The sequence below is a fragment of the Onychomys torridus genome, chromosome 4 (assembly GCF_903995425.1).
Source record: "Onychomys torridus chromosome 4, mOncTor1.1, whole genome shotgun sequence".
Lineage (NCBI taxonomy): Eukaryota > Metazoa > Chordata > Mammalia > Rodentia > Cricetidae > Onychomys > Onychomys torridus.
In genome coordinates, this window is record NC_050446.1 from 135,895,253 (window position 1) to 135,898,029 (window position 2,777).

At 42.3% G+C, this 2,777-nt stretch overlaps 1 non-coding gene across 1 annotated transcript; it reads right to left on the reverse strand.

The window, feature by feature from the left end:
* Positions 1-1,247: 1,247 nt before the first annotated feature.
* On the reverse strand, positions 1,248-1,349 carry LOC118583361. Its single transcript, XR_004944932.1, has one exon. It is a non-coding gene; the product is annotated as a U6 spliceosomal RNA (small nuclear RNA).
* Positions 1,350-2,777: the final 1,428 nt, after the last annotated feature.

The following is a 2,777-nucleotide window of genomic DNA, read 5'->3' on the forward strand; positions in this document are numbered from 1 at the left end:
GAAGGGTACAGAGCGGCCCAAAGCCGGAAACTAGGCACAACCGCCCCAAATGGTGTCAGCCTTTTGTCCCTAACTCAAGGGGAACCTGACTGCTCCTTACTGGCTGAATCAACCTCACACTTTACACCTGATTGGCCAGTTTGAAAAACAACAAAGGAAATAAAAGGGTACAGAGAGAAGGGATGGGCTGTAAAATGCTTTTTAAATTATTGATTTATGTGTATAGGTGTTTTGCCTGTATGTATGTCTGTGAACCATATGCACGCCTGGTGTCCATGGATGCCAGAAGAGGTCATTAAACCCTATGGAACAGTAGTTATAGACCATTGTGAGCTCCCATGTTGGTGCTAAGAACCAAACTCAGGTCCTCCGGAAGAGCAGCTAGTGCTTTTAACTGCTAAGCCATCTCCAGCCTGAAGGGGTAAATTTTAACAGATAACCATTCCAGGAAGTTGTGGCAATGAGTCAGGGTGTCAGACATATGGACATTCCAAGAAGCAGATTACATCTGGCTAAACAAACACACAGTCCTTAACAGAGTAGCAAGAGGAGGACCTGAGAGGAAACAGGCTTTTGACTACTAAACTTGTTGATAAAAAAGATTAAATTCACAACCCCCCACCCTTGTTTTGTTATATATTCGCCTCTTCAAATTCTGTTAAGAGACTCTGGACCTCTCTCCCGGGGGCGTCTACCAGAAAGGGCTGTGTGGGTGCTGAATGGCAGCTGTTCTTATTAGCCTTGGGACTAGACCTCAAACCCAAGGTTGTCTATAACAACCCACTGGAATCAAGACTCCAACTATTATAATTATGGATGTTAAAGCTGAGGTCATAGTTCCATCAAGTTGGCAAAGAGGTTGTCTATTCCTAAGTTTTTGGCTCCTTCATTAGTGAGAACATCAAGACTTGGAAATCCCTGATAACAGTCCCATGTGCAGCAACATTGTTTGGAATGAATGTGCAGCACTATCCTCTTCACATACACAGACTCTGACCCTTTTCAGCTAAAATTGCCAGTCTATTTTCCCAATCCATTTTTATAGGGTCAGTAGTTCAGCTGTGCCTTTGAAAACACCTCCAGTATAGTTAAGCCATCTTTTTAAAATTATAATAGGCGAGTTTCTATAGTCCACAGTTTTGGGGAGGGAGGGGAAGATTTTATTTGGCTTACAGGTTACAGTCCATCATCGGGAAAACCAAGGCAGGAACTCAGGGCAGGAACTGAAGCAGAGACCTTGGAGGAAAAAAAATTTGGAACTCTTCACAAATTTGTGTGTCATCCTTGCTCAGGGGCCATACTAATCTTCTCCATAGCGTTCCAATTTTAATATATATGCCGAAGCAAACTACAATCTACATTTTTGTTGTTGTTGTTTTTTGAGACAGGATTTCTCTATGTAGTTTTGGTGCCTGTCCTGAATCTTGCTCTGTAGACCAGGCTGGCCTTGAACTCACAGAGATCCGATTGCCTCTGCCTTCCGAGTGCTAGGATTAAAGGTGCATGACACTGCCACCTGGCTTACAATCTACATTATTATTAACTATTGACCACCAGAACAAGGCTGACATGAAACTGATTGCTATTTAGTTTCAATGTTAATTAATTAAAATAATTAATTTGGGGCTCCCTGGGACATATCTATGCCATCTATATAAATATGGGGTCTCCTGGACTTAACAGCTCCCTCTTCATGCAAGAGGGGTCTTAAGGCAGGTGGGGTCACTAAATGCCATACTGAAAGAGGTGACCAGTAGGACTAAAATACAAGTCACTGATCCACTGGTAGGACTTCAAACAAGGATCCTCCATAATGTCACCAGATACCTGATTGTGTGACTACCAGAGCTGACTGGTCATCTCTTTAAAAGATTGACCTTCACGGCACCCCATTACGTTGCCCACTGGAGTTAATTGCTCTTCCCAGCTAGAGAGGCATGAGATGCAATTACTCCTGGGGGTAGGAGCTTTATGGTAGCCTGGGCCCCATGACTTTGATGGGGGAAACAGCAGTGTCAGGTGAGACAGGACACATCACTTCAGGACCCTCAATCTTGGAAGAGGAACATCATACAATGCGTGCCATTTGGATTGAAGGACTACCCCACCAAGAGTGGGACTATTTGAGTCTTGGGTCATCCAGCCACACACAATAATAACCATTCTTATCAAGTGTATAGACTATTTTATCCATTCTAACCAGGCATTTGTGTCTCTGCATCCTGTCTCCATGCTAAAGGTCTGTCTTAAGTCTTTGACTTCCATTATGGTTAACTTGGGGTGTTAGTCCTTATGAGAATTTTTGGGTGTAAGTGATGGAAATTTTGCTTTTGTTTATAATTTATAGGCCATTTATAATTAAGAATAAGCCCCCATGCGTGATTTATTTGAAAGCTGGGTTGCGGGCCCTCCAAAAGAGCAAGAACAAACAACAGCACCTGTCCTTACTACCCCCTCGCTCAAGTCCAAACCTATCGCAAACCTACCTTTTGGCTCTGGGCTTTTCCTTTCTATTCCTGAATTTCTTTGTTTCTTACTCCATGGCTTGCTGTGTAACTGGCCCCTAGAGTCCTCCTCCTCCTCTAACTACTTCTTCTTTCCTAGATTTCTCTTTCTATTAATTCTTTCTGCCTGCTAGCCCCACCTATCCTTACTCCTGAATTGCTATTGGCCATTTAGCTTTTTTCTATTTATTTATTTCCATTATTTATTTATTTATTTTTCCATTATCAGCTTGATACAGTATAAATTCTTATCCTAATAGTGAAATGTTTCAT